The 18,543-nt window shown below is 43.7% G+C and overlaps 1 pseudogene; it reads left to right on the top strand.

The window, feature by feature from the left end:
• LOC126994365 (omega-amidase NIT2-like) overlaps nucleotides 1-18,220 on the top strand; it is a 47,947-nt pseudogene extending 29,727 nt beyond the window's left edge.
• Nucleotides 18,221-18,543: the final 323 nt, after the last annotated feature.

The raw sequence follows: 18,543 nt of genomic DNA, 5'->3' as shown, positions 1-18,543 counted from the left end.
ATCCAACGTACTCCTGAAACCACATTCCTAGGTCATCCCAAATTAGTCTTTAAGAACGTCAGTGAGAAGTGAAATGGAGATAATTAATTGAATATAAGAACATAAGAACATAAGAACGCAGGAGTCTACAAGAGGCCGGTAGGCCTGTACTAGGCAGCTCCTTTAACCCTAAGCTCCGTGTATCTAACCCCACCTAATATCGCTGTCCATGAATTTATCTAGTCTATTTTGAATGTGACAATTGTATTGGCACTCACCACATGACTGCTAAGCCCATTCCACTCATCCACCACCCTGTGAGTAAACCAATTTTTACCTATGTCCCTGTTGAATCTGAATTTATCCAGTTTCAACCCATTACTTGTCCTACCGGTTCTCTTACCAACAAAACCTTATGAATGTCTCCCTTATTACAGCCCTTCATCCATTTATAAACCTCGATCATGTCTCCACGCACCCTTCGCCTTTCTAGAGAGTGCAAGTTTAACTGTTTGAGTCTTTCCTCGTATGGCAAGTTTCTCAACCCCTGAATCATCTAAGTCATCCTCCTCTGCACCGATTCTAACATTTTGATATCCATTCTAAAGTAAGGTGACCAGAACTGAACCGCATAGTCAAGATGAGGTCTAACTAATGCTAAATATAGTTTGAGGAAGACTTCGGGGCTTCTGTTGCTTACGCTCCTTGAAATAAATCTCAGTACCCTATTAGCTCGATTTCTAGCTTGAATGCATTATGCCCTTGGACGGAGATCAGAGCTCACTAAGACCCCTAAATCCCTCTCGCACCCAGACCTGCTTATGAGAGTGTCATTTAAGCAATAGTTATGTGAGGGGTTGCTCCTACCTACACTCAGAATACTGCATTTCCCTACATTGAACTCCATCTGCCATTTATCCGCCCAGTCATACAATCTGTTGAGTTCACCTTGGAGAATACTAGCGTTCTGATCCGACTCAATTACTCTACCGATCTTGGTATCATCTGCAAATTTACTAACATCACTACTAATTCCTGTATCTAAGTCATTGATATAAATAATAAACAAAAGTGGACCTAATACCGAACCTTGTGGGACCCTACTCGTAACACATCCCCAGTCAGATCTTTTACCATTGATTTGCACTCTTTGCTTCCTATTGCTAAGCCACGCCTTGACCCAGTTCAAAACTTTACCCTCTACTCCTTGAGCCTGTAATTTAAGCAACAGTCGTTGGTGATGAACTTTGTCAAACGCTTTACTAAAATCAAGATAGATTACATCATAATTTTCATATCTGTCAACCGCCTCAAATACTTTATTGTAGAAGGACAAGAGATTGGTGAGGCATGACCTACCTTTTGTGAACCCATGCTGCGAGTCGTGAATTAAGCTATGTTTCTCTAAATGCTCCCGAATGTTCTGGAAGGAGGTTCTGTCCCTACTAAACGTTACCATAAAACCATCTTGTAGCAATTTGAAATAAGGGATGAGATTCTATACTATACTAGGGATACAATTGATGGAGGCATACATTACACCCTGGTAGTACCTCACAGCTTAAAGACCGAAGTTTTACAACACACTAGTGGCATAAGCGGTGGGATGTCTCATCATTATTTCCCTAAGTGCATACTCATCACAGACCATGTGGAAAACAGCTTTAATAGGCCATAACCAAATTCGAAAACAGCTCAACTTTTAAGTGAGAATTTTTAAGGTTATTTCCGAGTGAAGAGCGTGTATGCAAATGCAGAGTTTTATTACTAAAGTTTAAAAATATTAATCATTATTATTCTAAGATTAAAATTTATTTACTAGACTTACATACTCATATACTTCGTTTTACTAAATTTACCGGTCTGGCAAAAAACTTGTGAATAGGCCTCCTATTACTACAAGTTTAATGTGGTTTTAAGAATCTGGCCGAGTATAAATATGTAAAATTTAAGTTAGAAATAGGATAGGTGATCTTACTTAAAAAGGATCCATCATATTATAACTGTCGGTTGAAGCAGTTTCTAAACATGGGTTTGGAAGTGATAATTTTCGTTTGCTAAATGAGATATTTAAATTTGACCTCGTGTAATATTTCTTGGAAAAATCCTCTCTCCATTTTGATACACGCTTAACTTAGTCTGTTGATCAACAGTAAATGTTCCACATCGGTGCAACTTGAAAGTAGTCGTCTGTCGCTATGTAGTACAAGGTCCAACTAGACAACAATTCAAGGACTATAGAGGCCCTGGCAGGAATTACCCTCAGTAGGGAAACCGTTGTATAAATGCGTCTATCTGACCGACCTGTTTGCGGGAGGTCAGAAAACCAATATGTGTTCACCATCATCAGTCATCGTAGTCGATTCGTAAAATTCCACCCACTTAAGTCTAAGCACACACAACAAGTGGTGGAGGCTCTTGGACAGTATGTGACTGACTACGGGACGCCCGAGAAGGTATCGACCTGGACAACGGGGGCGAGTTCATATCGAACGCCTTCCCAGATTTCTGCCAGCAACACCTCAAAACACTATATTCCCCTACCACCTACCGCCCCGTTGGAAACGTCGTCATGGAGAGGATGCTTCGCACACTCAAGTCTCTCCTGGCTGTGCTGTGCCAGGGTCGTCTTTTACGGTGGCCATGACTTCCCCAGACGAGTTAGAAGTGACGATCCAGTGAGACATGGAAAGTTTATAATGTTTGTAAGGCTACTGGTAACCCTGTGGTGCACTAACACACCTGGCGGAGACGCGAGTAGTAGTTGGAAGGTTTTTGTGATATGGAAGCCACTTTATTTCGCAGAAATTGGCTGCAACTAACAGTCAACACGGGTCGCGCCGGGGTGGGACGACTTCAGGACGTGACAAGCTCTCGTATCCCCACCTTAGGAGACCTGACGAAATGAAAGGTTAGAATGAATGAGGGAGTGATAGTAGACTAGAATGAAAGGAATGGGTGACTGAGGTGACGAATCTTGCCATCGAGAGTACCAAGGGACTTAAGGTTAAGTCCCCACACTGCCGGCGAATCAAGAGGTCCGCTGGGGTGGAAATGCCTATCACTAATCTTGGTGTTATATCTCAAATGGACATTGTGGAGTAGTGACCGGATTGTGATCACTGTTTGGGGATAATGAGCTCCGTCCAGAGTAATGTTAAGTGCAAGGGGTTACTACAGTCAGGGAAGAGAGATAACTCCCCTACAGGGGAAAGGCAGAGTGGACCTTGGATTGTGAAGAAAGAATTTGAGGGGTGAAAAATTCTTCATGGGGGGAAAATGTCGTGTAATGCGGGGAAAATTGAGAAATCGATAACTTATAATAACTGATGTGTTGCTTGTGAATCAGGTGGTTACGAACCGCTAGACAGACAGACGAACCAGATGTGGAGCTGGTGGCGTGACTACGCCCCAGCCGAAGGTGCCGAATGATCATTAGTTGAGTTTTATTCACGGAGGAGGGACTAGTAGAATTTTTCACCTGTATTAAGTGAGAGAGAACCAGTTGCTTCGGAACTCCTTCTGAACTGGTGGAACAGGCCAATTGTATGTTAACTAAACCACCGATAAATGCGTTCACTAGCCTCTGGCTAGCCCGCGGGCAGTGGGGGGAGGTGAGAAGCCGACGGTGTGAGCGAGTCTCCCTCACACACCGCCTCAACCTCACTCCATAGCTACGTTGAACACAGCTCCTAGGGACCAAGCTTGTTAGTGTGTTATCTTGATACAATGTTAATGTTACTGATACGAGTTGAATTGACACACACCGCCTCAACCTCACCCCACAGGTTCCCTAGCATACTGACTGAGCTGGCACCTCACTTGTGTGTCATTACATAGAGTACGTATGTGAACATCCCCTTTTGTGTGGGCTTATGATCACCCCCTTGGTATCTTAACCTCACACGAATACCTTGCCCCATGATCATCTTTGTGAACAGTGGCTAAGCAGTTGACAGTTACATAGATGGGCACACCATGAATAAGAACAGTTTTTGGAGACTCCATCAAAGGCACCATGACCTTCACCTGAAAGCCCTGCGTTACAAGCTGATCGTACACCGGCCCATTATCCACCGTGATGTCGGGAACGTTTCGACCTTCCTTAAACAGCGGGTTGGCCTCTGGGTGCTGTTTGAGGAGACCCATGAACCACAAGTGCTTGGCAGCCGTCGTGTCCTGACCTGTGTTGAGAGGCCACAGCAAACTCCGTCGCTTCCTGTCCACCTTTCCCTGGTTAACAGGAACGTCTGCAGTCTCTGAGGTGTCCATACCGTGGGCCTTACTCTCTCGCGGGGGAGAAGGAACGAGGGCCTCTCCTTCTGGGGCGGGGGGATTCAGGGAATCAGCAGCAGGGGGCGGGGAAACCGCGTCCGTACGGGATTTTTCTTATCTCGGCCCATGGCGGTGGCGGCCGCGGGAGGCAAGGAGGCTGAAGTGGCGGCGCTGTCGGAACTGGTGCTGGTCGTGCTGGTGGCAGGGCTTCGAGAGCGATCTCTGGGTCCCTTCCCAGAGAGGGAGTAAGCATGCTCCTGGGATACAAGGCGCCGAGAACGAGCAATGCGACGTTTGCGAGCTTTGGGCCTCATGTGAAAAGGCAGAGCGGAGAGCGGCACGAAAACACAGCCGACCCGCCAACGGGGTGCAAGCAAACTGTCCATTATATGAGTAAATTATTTTCAGAGATGATCTTCTTTTGACCTGTAACGGCTTCTCAACACTTCTATACTTCACAACATGCACTTAGTTACTTCACAGTGCACACTTATACACTTCACCCTGAACCTAAGTGTTTTTTCTGTTATTTTCTTCCCCTGACTTTGCTTTTCTATGCCCTTTTGTTAGTTTCCACTATTACACTTTTTTTTTTCACTTCCCGATTACGGTATCTCCTGTGCCAGGTAGGTATGCTGTCTTCTTCTTTTGACCTGTAACGCTTTGTATCGCTTCTTAGGTCCTCCTTCTCCACACTTCTATACTTCACACTGTAGTGCAGCGACTTGCCTGATGGGCGAACCTCCCATAACTCACTCTGCGAGTGGGGGTACCTCTTTGGCTGACTGGTTATGGAGTGGCTCTTCCGTCTCTCTGGTCGTTGGTTCAATCCCCTGCGCCGGCAAAACCTTACCTTGTCTGGATTAATTTATCGTGCCTTTCGTTACATGCAAGAGGTCGTGTTGGAGTATCGAAAAAATAAAATTCTGGCATTTCTCTGGTGGTAAGGCGGTGGCATCCTCTCTTGTGATTCTGTTGTGTCACCCCGAGTGGGTATATAACAGGTAGAGTGATGGCCCATGCTCTCCGAAGTTCATAGAAAATGGGAAATCTTAACACACATAAATTAATCTAAATAGGAACGGGGAGCCGTGTAGTGCAGCGACTTGCCTGATGGGCGAGCCTCCCATAACTCACTCTGCCAGGGGGGTACCTCTTTGGCCGACTGGTTAAGGAGTGGCTCTCCCGTCTCCCTGGTCGCGGGTTCGATCCCCGGCGCCGGCAAAACCTTACCTTGTCTGGATTAATTTCTCGTGTGTTTCGTTACACGCAGTGGTCGTGTTGGAGTATAGAAAAGAGAAAATTCTGGCATTTCAACACAATGCACTTATTTACTCCACAGTGCACACTTATACACTTCACCCTGAACCTAGGTGCTTTTATGTTCTTTTCTTCCTCTGACTTTGATTCTTTATGCCCTTTTGAGAGGGCTGTTGCAGCCCCCTCACTCGTAGTTGCCAGATGGCAGGTGACAGAGTTGCCTAGTATCGGGATGGAGGATCGCCTTGTTGAATATAATAACTGTAACGACAGCGTTATGAATGTCAAAAAGTGATATTTAGGAACGGTAAAAAAAATCAAACTAATAGGAGTACCCAGTTACGACTGTCAATGTATTTCTATATTTTTGTGTGTGAATATTTCTCCCTCTCCTTATATCTTATTTATGTCCTCTTTTTTATGTCTAATTTGATAATGTTTATTAGATATTAATGTTGGAAAACCTTTATTTATCAGAGAAAAAATATTTTTTCACAAAGATATGCATTAAAACAAACAAACATTTTTTTTTATTGGAGAGCGCGGGACACTCGGCTTTACTTGGATGACTCATAATTTGAGCTGTCAGGCCTTCTCTACAATCGAGACGGCAATGAGCTGGTATTATTTTGCGACAAAGATGAAATCGAAGGAAAAAACGTGAGTGCTGGGTCAGTAAATATCTTGCACGTATGTGTGAGTGTAGAAGAAGAGGGAGTACGACCGAAGGCTTTTAATTTTGTTTAGGACTGCCTATAACGTCCCTTTTCATATATATTTTTGAGGAACTGTAGAGCATCCTTCCGTTTCACCCTGTCTTTATAGTCTGCGGAGCTATCCATCCAGACAAGTAGATGAACGATAATCCTCAATAAAGATTATATTTTTTTCATTGGACCAATCCGCCATACTGACAATATAAAGGAGGACCTGAAAATTAGAAAACACAAGGTATATTAAATCGTGGCTGACTGGCGACTGTTGCACGAGTCTCCCCGTCATGGATGGGGAAAAAATTGCGCTCCATTCGTCTGCGCACGTTGGCCTGTGCGCACAGACTTGAAGCATGCCTTACCTTGCTCCGATTCATGCCTCTGCTTGCCTCTTCATGCAATAGGCGCATGCCTCCTGTGCGCACGAAAGGTTGCACTGGTCTGAACGCGCTTTACAATGACCTGCCACACTCACTCCTCTGCCTCAAACCTTGATCATATGTTTTGGCTGTTTACCTAGATCCAATTCTCACTGTTCCTACGATCCATTTTGGAAACTTATTTTACAGTAGTAGCAGCTCGAGGGCAAAAAAAGACCAAAACAAAAGCAAATTGAATTGACCAAACTGAACAAATTACGAATTGATGTTTTGTCTCCAGATGCACCTTTTTGACGTCAATATGCCTGGTGAAATAGTCTTGCAAGAGTCCAGCGTGTTCACTCCTGGCAACACCTTGACCACCTTTGAGCTCCCTCACTGTAAGATTGGTCTCGGCATCTGTTACGACATGAGGTTTCCAGAAATCGCCCGACTTTATGCAAAGTTAGGTGAGTGCTTACATTGTGCTGCATTTGCCAACTCTTTTGCATACTACTTGTTATGTTTGTCATTGCCTACTGCGTATTTGTTATGTTTGTCACTCTTTCTCTCCTACATGTTATGTGCTGAAGTTTACAAATCACATGTTCGTCTTCTGTGCTTGTTCCCATTACACAATCCCGTGACGTCAGCAAGGTTAGCAAGGAGACGTAACATCCCAATTCCTCTTGTACAAAGCATTGGTCTCAGTCTAGTACTGATATTCCGTGCATAACATACTCACACTTAGCGTTCTGGGATACAGTTTGTCACTTTGCAGATTGTACCGTGTATTATTTCACACTTTTCAAAGCAGCGAAAATATATTATGAGATGGTTTGGACTTGTAATGAGAATGAAGGAGAGTGATTTTGTAAAATAGTTTGTGAGCGCAGGATTAAGGTGGAGGTCAACATGAACTAATTTCTTGGTTTGATTGGTGGATGTTTGGCTTGGAGGCTTTATTTTTGTTTTTTTCATTATTCAATATTTTGGTATCCATATTTTAGTGCACGTGGCAAGGGCTTTGGTAGAATTTGTCCAGCAGTTCCTTGGTATGACTGATGGGTGGGTGACAGCCAGGCATGCAGTAGTTTTAATCTGTAATTCTTATCATTTCATGCTCTGTAAAGTTTGTACATTCGTTATTTGGGGGGCTAGTTTCCTGCCTAAAAATATCTGAACAGGTTTTTTAAATCATAGCTCCGTGCCTTCAGGAATCCAGACTATTGATGTTCTGACCAGTGGCATTTGTGGGAACTGACTTATGCTTTGTTTCAAGGAATCGATACATTTACTTGTGCTAATAGGTATAGTCAGCATACACTAGAGTGACCCAGAAGCCCTGCCCCCCCCCCCCTCTTTCATAGCTATGGGAGATGACTGGTTGGGTGAAAAGAGTTTAGGTCACATTGGAGCAAGGGTGAGGGAGGAGGCAGGGCTGCTGGACAAATTTAATGTATAATGACTGCATGTAATGACTGATTCATTCATGTGATATCCCCCAACCCCTGCATATAGAAAATGGACTGTGAGCTTTCTATTTTATTTCTTAATGCAAAAATTGTGTATCATACAAGTAAGGCTTAATATGGAATTTTTTAGGGTGCAAAGTGGTGATCTACCCGGAGCCTCCTGCAATGTAACCGCCCGGACCACTGGCAGCTGCTGCAACGAACCCGTGCCATTGACAACCAGGCGAGTGACGCTCCTTTTGGTGTTTAAAAGAGACGTCTTGTACACGGCTGTGCTCTGGTGGCAACTGCACGAGCACCGCTGTGTTGCTGATGATTGCTGGAGGCGTTGCCTGTCCCATGCCACAAGGCTGTTAGTGCTGCACTGAATTCAGGGGGAAAGTAATTTTTACGGTCGTGTTCGGACATTTTGATCTCCTGCGGGCGTAATTTTTCGTCTAGACCAATGCTTTTTTTTATAGTTTAAACACTAGACTGTGAGGTACCCGATATAATTTTCATAAAAATTGATGGAGTATTTTTTTAAAGTTTTACATATGCTTAAAAAATTCTTATTCACGGAAAACTATTCAAAGTAAAGAAATATACTTTATATGAGATTTGAAAGACACCCAACGGGACACTACTGCATATCATCATTTGTATATCGCTAATAATAAGTGCACAAAACAAAATCAATTCAAACGGTAATTTTTTCTGTAAAACTACCGAAAAAAAATTCACAGATCCTACAAACTTCGACATTAACGAATCTCAATATGCAGTTTTGTAGATCATTCTTCTGAGTATTATGGTGCAAAAAAATCAAATTCGTCCCAATACAAATCGAGATATATATTTCTTTACATTAAAATTTTCATTTTGAGAAAAACGCACTTTTATGTTGAGGTGACAATGTACGGTACAGAGATGTTTTCTGGCACAACACAACTATGTCTCGTTCCTTATCTAACCCCTCTGATAATGTTCAAGAGGTCAGCTTTCCAAGGAAGCTCTTTCAGGTCATCTCAGGTCACTGCTACGGGGAGGGTGTGCTCACAATTGATTTTCCTCGATGTAGATTTAGGCACCTGGTCCCCTTTTGTCTCTTATAATACATGTAGGAATGCACAATGTATTCTAAAATACAATATATTACTCCCTCAGAGGGGAGGGTATCATTGGGCGCCACCCAACTCATTGTCGCCAGGTTTATGCATCAAAGCCACCTGGCTGATAATCTGCAGACTCGCGGCTTTTTGTTTCATTTCTCTTCTTTTTTAGTTGGTGTGGAGAAATCCTGGCTTTATCCATTTGTTTTCTTGTTATTGTTGCCTCAGGAGTTGAAGGGAAGCCTATATAGGCAATGTAGCTATTTGCCTCATTTCCCAAGTTGTGCTCAAGTATTGTGAGCTGAGACATAAATCTTACCCTTTTTAGGCCAGCAAACTTTGCTTTATTTTGATGTAGCCACAGCTTACTATGCTCACTATGACACATCAGTAACTTACAATTGTTGCATCTCACTTGTACTACACAGTCAAAGTACTTATTTGTGATCCTCGTCTGTGCCTGCTCTCCACATACTTCACACGTCTTTCCACTGATAAGTTCTTTCAGTCTCCCAATGGAAATAAGCACAAGGGCATTATCATTATCAGTTTTCCTGCTAAAAGTTTATCTCTGTATGCTGCGGCGGTCAGCTGTTCCTTCTCTGCATCACCCACACTAGGCTGTGGTGTTACCGCATCTTCACTTTTTTCCTCTTTCACTTTCTCCCAGTACACCTTCATACGTTTCTTTGCAGCCTCACTCCACTTCACTGCCTTTGCTTTCCGCTTCCCCATAGTGTCTGAAAATCCACTGGAAGACGGTATAAGCAGGCTAAAGCGAAATGCAGTGTGAGTGCAGAGCGTGTGTACCCTCCCGCTCCACAAAATCAATACTGCCTCCCCGCTACACACTCACTCACTCTCTTCCCGCGTGAGATGTGAAGAGACTATCATACAGTACCATAATTACATATAATCACAAAAAAAATGGAAAAAGAGGATGCAAATAGAAGATACACGAAGAGAAGTGACAGTATATATGTTTAAATCCTCCGTGCGTAGGGTAGTAGGTATTTAATTAAAGGCCACCATGACGCTCTAATGCTTGGCAGTGCGGCGGAAGTTCATACTAAGATTTTCAAAAAATCGATTTTTTCAACCGTAAAAATGACTTTCCACCTTCAGCTGTGTGGCTCCAGCCCATGACATGCATTTACTTGCCTTCTACTGTTGGGAAGTGGATCTTACACCATCACCATATCAGCAATATTGGACAAATAACAAATATCAAAAGTGTGAAGTGATGATGGGGTCTGGCTTGTTTTGCTGTATGTGAATCATATAAGTGTTTGAATGTCAGTCCACAAAACTAGAGCATTTTAGGAAATCCAGCATCCTATAACCAGCAAAAAATGGCTACTATTTTGTGTCCACTCAACCAAAATCCCCAGACTTGCACAGAGAAAATTCAAACTGAAATCCTGAGACCTCCATACCTGCTGTGTACATCCTCGACTTTTAAACAGTTTTTGAATGGTTATGGTTAAGGTATGGTTAGTTTGTTTCTGCTGAACCTAATTCCCAAAAGACTTTTGCCAAGAAAAACTCGCATCAAAACCCTGGGACCTGCTGTGTACATCCTTGACTTCTGAACAGCTGTTTGAATACCGGCTGTCAACTTTCGCCATCAGTCTCAATCTTTAATCCTCTACCGCCAGGTGTACGTGGCGAACGTTTCTCCCGCTCGCAACACAAACCATTTTTTCGTCACCTGGGGCCACTCCACGATTGTCAACCCCTGGGGGGAGGTCATCGCCACTTGTGAGGAAAAGGAGACCATCATCTATGGTGACCTGGGTGAGTGTGACCTTTTTGATGAAAAAATATTTGCATTTCAAGACTGTTCCTGATAGTCATTTCCACACAAAAATATAACCTTACCATCACATACTACAGTGCCTTTTCGCCATATCTCATACCCTCCATATGGACTATATATACATACGGTCCCAAACAACTGCTCTCTTGACTGACTCTTGGTCATCCTCTCTTAGCCGTTTCGATGAAACTTTCTCTGTTGCGCTAGACATATCGAAAGCCTTCGATAGAGTCTGGCACCAGTCTTTGCTTTCTAAACTGCCCTCTTTCGGATTCTATCCCTCTCTCTGTTCCTTTATTTCCAGTTTCCTTTCCGGCCGTTCTATCTCTGCGTTGGTAGACGGTCACTGCTCTTCCCCTAAACCTATCAACAGTGGCGTTCCACAGGGCTCTGTCCTATCACCCACTCTCTTCCTGTTATTCATCAATGATCTTCTTTCCATAACAAACTGTCCTGTCCACTCATACGCCGACGACTCCACTCTGCATTATTCAACTTCTTTCAATAGAAGACCCTCTCAACAGGAAGTACACGACTCCAGACTGGAGGCTGCAGAACGCTTAACCTCAGACCTTGCTATCATTTCCGATTGGGGCAGAAGGAACCTTGTGTCCTTCAATGCCTCAAAAACTCAATTTCTCCACCTATCAACTCGACACAATCTTCCAAACACCTATCCCCTATTCTTCGACAACACTCAGCTGTCACCGTCTTCAACACTAAACATCCTCGGTCTATCCTTAACTCAAAATCTCAACTGGAAACTTCATATCTCCTCTCTCGCTAAATCAGCTTCCTCGAGGTTGGGCGTTCTGTATCGTCTCCGCCAGTTCTTCTCCCCCGCGCAGTTGCTATCCATATACAGGGGCCTTGTCCGCCCTCGTATGGAGTATGCATCTCACGTGTGGGGAGGCTCCACTCACACAGCTCTTCTGGACAGAGTGGAGTCTAAGGCTCTTCGTCTCATCAGCTCTCCTCCTTCTACTGATAGTCTTCTACCTCTTAGATTCCGCCGCGATGTTGCCTCTCTTTCTATCTTCTATCGATATTTCCACGCTGACTGCTCTTCTGAACTTGCTAACTCCTTTGCTGTGAAAAAAAAAAACATATTGAAGTTGTAGGTAAAAACAGCGTGCAGGATGAATTTTTAAATGTAGCAGAATTTGTATTTCTGGGACAACTCCCTCCCCAACCCTGCAGCAAGAGACACATGCATTGTGGCAGTGGCTTCTTGAAGCAAATAAAAAAAAATCTTCGCGGGATGGAAGACGTGTTTCAGAAAGTCGTTCCATCGAATCCACATAGTCATAACAAAAAAACCTGCTTTCCCTTGATCAATAATGGCAACGCAGGTGTTGGCACATCTTTCAACATCTGTTGTGTGCATATGGGTTCGTTCCATTACTGATGAATTGGTTCGCTAAAGCCGCGAGTGAACCAGACATAAAGACATACGAGTCAATAAATCTCAAGTCATTTATGATGACTTCATGGTATTTGTGAACTGAACGTTTTGGTCTTAGTTTGATTTTCAAGTCAGGTAGCGTTAATTCACGCAGGATTAACGACATAGTCGTAATCCGCATTATGTGCAATGAGAGTGACCTTCAATTTGTGATTTTTCATTTGAAGGTTGCATCCATCACAATAAACTCCAATGTAATTGTTTCCTGATTTTTCATGGTCATGATGTTTTACTCCTTTATCTTTTAAAAACCCTGTTTGCAGAGAAGACAGTAAGTTTGCTCATTGTGACGTGTCGTATCTTCATCGGTCAAATTGATTTTATTGTAGCCTTTAGAAAATTTTAACTTCTTCCAGGAACGCTGCATTGTATGAATAAAATGGTTTACATCATTACTTCCACAATAGGATCCGCTTTTTACTGTTTCTCCGTTTCTATTCACTATAATGTAAGCATACGCTATGGCAAAGTGATGTCTCTTTACACATCCAGACACATTCGGAGAAGGCTCTACGAGAATACTCTCAAAGTCATAGAATGCTAAATAAGATGGCTCATATGCTTTAGCATGATTAATAAATTTCACAGTACATCCCGCGGGTGGGAATCTTAGTCTCGTGATCATCATTGGGTGCTCAGCAAGCGTTGTCTTGATCTCACAGGCACACAAATTTCCATGCAGTTTTTCCATGCTGCATGGTTCTTTTTCATTTCCTGCCAGCTTTGGCTGGAGGAGCCTTCGCCTTTGCTGTCCTTCATCTTCCACCTTTGATTAGATAGTTAGTGTAGCTTGTCACAAACAGCCTCGTAAGGACCAGCAGGTCTGCTGTTGTTTGTTCTTCCTTTGTGTTCTTTTGTGTGCCTCCTCCTCCTCCTCCTCCTCCTCCTCCTCCTCTCCCGGAGACCAAAAGTCACAGGATTTGTTAGATGTGAGGCACAGGATTTGTTAGATGTGAGGCACAGGATTTGTTAGATGTGAGGCACAGGATTTGTTAAATGTGATGCAGGATAGTTTCCTTAAGCAGTTAATTAGAACACCAACGAGCGAAGAAAATATTTTGGATTTGTTGTTAACTAATAGAGAAGACATAATAAGCAATATTGAGGTTGGGGATTCATTAAGTACCAGTGACCATAAGGAAATTAGATTTAATATTAAATGGGAGGATAGAGTCAGCAGAAACAATACTTAATTAATTAATACCTGACTTCAGGAAGGCGGACTTCGAGGGGTTAAGAAAGCAGCTGCAAAGGCTTAGGCGAGTAAGACCAGAAGTAGCTGAGAGCTTAAACCATAGGGTTCGTTATGTTGGGAGTATAGAACGTGTAAGAATTCCTTCTTCCTGGAGTTCACCATTGGAATACGCGTTCACCCGGGGGTTTTCCAACAATGTTTGAGCGAAACTGTAGGGATTCAGGAGTATTTATACCCAAATCAACAAGAAGATATCCATAAGGACGTGAATATACAGCATATTTATATATATCTACAAACTAGATTGCCTTCTCTTTTCCGAATATTTGTCTGCCCAGACAGTGAATTTGAGATAAATCTGACTTATTTAATAACACGAGGGAAGGAAAGGGAAGGGGAGGGAGGGATGGATGGGGAGGAGAGAGAAGAGGAAGGGAGAAAGGTATGATGGAAGGGAGAGAAGAGGAGGAAGAGGAGGAGGAGGGAGGAATGAAAGGTAGAGGGAAAGGAGGGAAAAAGAAGATATGGAGGGAGAGAGAGAAGGGAGGGAGGAAAAGGGGAATATAAAGGGAAAGGTAAGGGGTGAAGGAGAGGGAAAGGGAAGGGGTGAAGGGGAGGGAAAGGGAAGGGGTGAAGGGGAGGGAAAGGGAAGGGGAGGGAAGGGAAGAGAAAGGGGTGAAGGGATGTAATGGAATGGGAGGGAGACGGGAAGGGTATTGAAGAGAAGGAAAGAATGGAGAGGGAACAAGGGAAAGGGAGGATAGGAAAGGGAAGAGGAGAAGAAATAAGAGAAGGGTAAGGGAAGAGGAAAAGAAGGAAAGAAAAGAAAAAGGAAGGAGTCGAGGGAAAAATAAGAGAAATGTAAGGTAGGGAAAGTGAAGAAAGGTCACGGTTGGGAAAGGTCACGGTAGGTAAAGTGAAGAAAAGTCAAGGAAAGCAAAGGGGAGGGGGAAGTAAAGAGAAGAGGGAAAGAAGAGAAGGAAAGGGAAGGGATGGGAAGGGAAGGGAAGGAGGGACGAGGTAACAGAGGAGAGCAGAAAGTTAAAAGAATCCAAGCAAAACAACACATAAAAACAATTGATAAAAAAAATGATAAACACGTACAAAATAAGAAACAAATGAAGGCAAAATCAGAAAGAAAGGAAAAGGAAGAAGAAATATAACACTAAAGAGAGGAATGCATAAGAGAGAGGTAAGGAAGAACAGGAGGAGAAGGAGGAGGAGGAGGAGGAGAAAGAGGAGAAGAGGAGGAGGGAACGTGAATTATCTATCCTGGGAGAGAGAGAGAGAGAGAGAGAGAGAGAGAGAGAGAGAGAGAGAGAGAGAGAGAGAGAGAGAGAGAGAGAGGAAACGATAAAAGGGAAGGAAGAAGCACATGTCGTTTCGAAGATGTCAATCAGCATATATCTAAACCCATTAATATTGACCGCGCTGTGTGTGTGTGTGTGTGTGTGTGTGTGTGTGTGTGTGTGTGTGTGTGTGTGTGTGTGTGAGGTAACGCCTTTACCCTTTTCCATGATTATAATCTTGCGGTCATTCGAGTCCTTTTTTCCGCGATCATATCTTAACCCTTCAACTACCCCCTTTTCCGTCACCCCCCCGCTGGGCACCCCCACTCCCGTCACCCCCCCGCTGGGCACCCCCACTCCCGTCACCCTCCCGCTGAGCACCCCCACTCCCGTCACCCTCCCGCTGGGCACCCCCACTCCCGTCACCCTCCTGCTGGGCACCCCACTCCTGTCACCCCCTGCTGGGCACCCCACTCCTGTCACCCTCCTGCTGGGCACCCCCACTCCCGTCACCCTCCCGCTGGGCACCCCCACTCCCGTCACCCCCCCCGCTGGGCACCCCTACTCCCGTCACCCCCCCGCTGGGCACCCCCACTCCCGTCACCCTCTCGCTGGTCCAGTACCCCAACTTCCGTACGCTAGCCCGAGAGGGGTGGGTGGGTAGGGTATGCGAAAAAAGTGAAAGACTTGGGGGGTAGGGGGGTAGATGTAGGGGGGTAGGGATAGGGAGGGGGGGTCCAGCTACCCCCTATTCCGTCACCCCCCCCGCTAACCCCCCCTCCTCCCACTTCCATGCCCCCCACTTCCAATTACCCCCACTTCCGTACATTTGTTACTACTGATCTCCGTATGGGATCTATGAAATCTAATTTATATTACTAACAGGTTAACAATAATTAACATTTTGTATTAGCCTGGTTGGGGCTATTCTTAAAAAAAAAAAAAAAAGAGAGATCCAGGGCTATCCATAAAACATTCGGGGCTATAGCCCCGAAAGCCCAGGCCTAACTATGCCACTGCTGATACTCAAAACACAGTCTTGAGATAGCGTTGAAGTATTAGAATTATGCCATAAATTTACATGTCCTATGATACCTCCTCTTGCTGCTAGACCATCTCGGGTTGGATATTTGGTACATTGCCGTACTGGGAATCACACTGATTTTGCCCTATTCCAGACCTTACGGCATTGTGTAGTAAGGATCGAGACATTTCCACAACAGCACTAACAAGCCCTAAACCCTTTCAGACATGGACTACGTGGATAAGGTGCGACAAAGGATTCCTATCCTTAAGCATATACGGGACGACGTCTACGAGGTGACGGCCAAGTAAAAACAAGAGGCCATAAAGTGTGTGTGTGTGTGTGTGTGTGTGTGTGTGTGCATGGTGATGATCAACATTTGTCGCTATACTTATTGTTTTTATGTGTCAAAGGTGACCCTGAGGCTGGGATGGGCCTCAGGGATGGAGAAATTTAACCCACTAGAAAAATAGTAATATTATTATTATTAGTAGTAGTAGTAGTAGTAGTAGTAGTATTAGTAGTATTAGTAGTAGTAGTAGTAGTAGTAGTAACCCCTTTAAAATTAGTATTCCTGTCAGGGTTGCCGGTTTAAACCAAATGGTTTAAACCATGGTTTAAACAGTGGTTTAAACCAACTAATATTTTTTTTTAATTCTTTTCTTTAGTGCAGTGGTTCCCAACCTTTTCTAGTTTGCGGCACCCTTGGCAAGCCTTTCAAAACTTCCCGGCACCCTTATAAGGAAATACATATTTAAAATCTCCGTTGTTTTTTTATTATATCTTAAATTAGTTTTTGATACTTAGGTAGAAAGCGACAAACACGGTTTTAGCTTATCTCAAGAATTGCAAATGATCACAAATTTACGACGTGTTTACATTTGGTATTACAGGAGAAAATTATTAAATTTTGCTTTTGGTGTTATAAAGCATAGAGAAATTCATTACTAATACTTCGTAATTAATTACTAAAAAAAAGAAAAAGATGAACAAACGACTCACGAACTCAGCTAGTTAGCAATACATACCAGGTATGTATTGCTAACGAGCTGAGGGAGGAGGATATGTCATACCTTCTGCTTCCTTTGCGTCACCAATCAGTACTGAGACATTCTGGGCTCTGGCCAGTCCGCCAGTGGCGACTCGCTGTGCGCCCTGCCCTGTACGTGTGTCATACGCGTCAGTCTACAACCCTCACTCCCCTCCCTCCCTCCCACTCTCCCGCCAAGCTGTTCTCTCCAGTGTCCGTACAATTATTACACAGCAAAATCATATAATTAGTATTGTTCTCCTGGATTGTAATTTTCCATAAGTACAAATTATTATACAAATTCAATGAAAAGTAGCTAAGTTGAAAATTCGATCGCTAAATTGTGCAGCAGCAGCAGAAGCAGAGAGAGTGAAGTTAATGCAATTTTTTCCCCTGAATTTTGGCGGCACCCTCAAAAGATCTCACGGCACCCCTTGGTGCCGCGGCACACCGGTTGGGAATCACTGCGTGTGTATCTTTGTTAGTTTCCTAAGTATTGTGGTTTTAACTATATGAAAGATTTTAATTATGTACAGCAGGGTTGGCGGTTTAAACCAGGGGTGTCAGGGCCAATTCATATTCTGAAGTGCCGTCATGAGGGCCAAGATTGAAGTTACCGTGATACCGCGGGCCATTTATGACTATCCCGCGGGCCATGAGTTTGACAGCCCTGGTTTAAACCAAAAACCCATCAATAAAACCAGTGTTTTTTATGTACCTTTGTTAGTTTCATCAGGTATTGTGGTTTTAATTATATAGGGTTATGAATTTTTTTATTATGCACAGTCATTTTACTAATACCAGGATGAAGACATCAGTTGGTAAACTCAAATCTCTATTCAATTCACACACCCACACCCACACACACACACACACACACACACACACACACACAGAGAGAGAGAGAGAGAGAGAGAGAGAGAGAGAGAGAGAGAGAGAGAGAGAGAGAGAGAGAGAGAGAGAGAATTTACCGGAGCGAGCGGGAGAGAGGGACTAGTGGGGTTCATTCATTCATTCCGGTGGATAGATCGAAGGAGGGGTGAAAAAATGCAAAGGGGGAGGGGAAACTAGTATAAATCAAAAGTATAGAAATATAGTACGAGAGAAGAGTGGTGGGCTTAACCACCTTGCTCTGGAACTTTTTATTTCATATATCCATGCCCTGCACCTTGTCTCCATGAATCTTTAAGTATTTACGGCAAGCTATTCATTTATTAAGTTGGTAATAATAAAATTTAATGCAAAATTTGTTTGTTAATTCTCCCGAGACCTAATACAATATAAAACACCCTTTTTTTCTCCCTTATACATTGAACAAACCGCTCTGGTGGAACCAAAACTAACCTAACACAGAACAGCTAAATAATCCTACTAAAACCCTCTGCGACCTGAGACCAACTTAACCCAACCGACAATACAATCGACAACGTGTGGAACGACTTCAAAGATAAGCTTTTGGGAGTAGAAAAGCCTACAGTGCCTACGAAACACAGGCGAGTAAAAGGTGCCGTAGATCCACCGTGGATGACCAGAGAAATAAAAAGGGCGGTTAACTTAAAAAAACGAATT

Source organism: Eriocheir sinensis, unplaced genomic scaffold (genome assembly GCF_024679095.1).
Source record: "Eriocheir sinensis breed Jianghai 21 unplaced genomic scaffold, ASM2467909v1 Scaffold780, whole genome shotgun sequence".
Taxonomy (NCBI): Eukaryota; Metazoa; Arthropoda; class Malacostraca; order Decapoda; family Varunidae; genus Eriocheir; species Eriocheir sinensis.
This window is presented reverse-complemented; position numbering and strand designations above follow the sequence as displayed.